Source organism: Diadema setosum, chromosome 2 (genome assembly GCF_964275005.1).
Source record: "Diadema setosum chromosome 2, eeDiaSeto1, whole genome shotgun sequence".
Taxonomy (NCBI): domain Eukaryota; kingdom Metazoa; phylum Echinodermata; class Echinoidea; order Diadematoida; family Diadematidae; genus Diadema; species Diadema setosum.
In genome coordinates, this window is record NC_092686.1 from 43,220,021 (window position 1) to 43,220,280 (window position 260).

Here is a 260-nt window from a genome sequence, read left to right on the forward strand (position 1 = left end):
GGAGTGAGAGAGACCACCGGCAGGTGTAGTCTATGCGCTGTTCTTTGGTGATTGATTTCAACATTCACCACATCATTCTATGTCTACAGGAAATAAGTGTTTTTCTGCTCAAAGAGTTCGTCTCGTACTGCTAGGGGACACTTCATGGATCCTTTGTTTTGTTTTGCTTTTTTCATCTACATCACGCTACTTGTATTTACATTAAACAGGGGATATTGCTCTCAATTAAGACCCGTATATAGCAGAGCAAGATACGGACG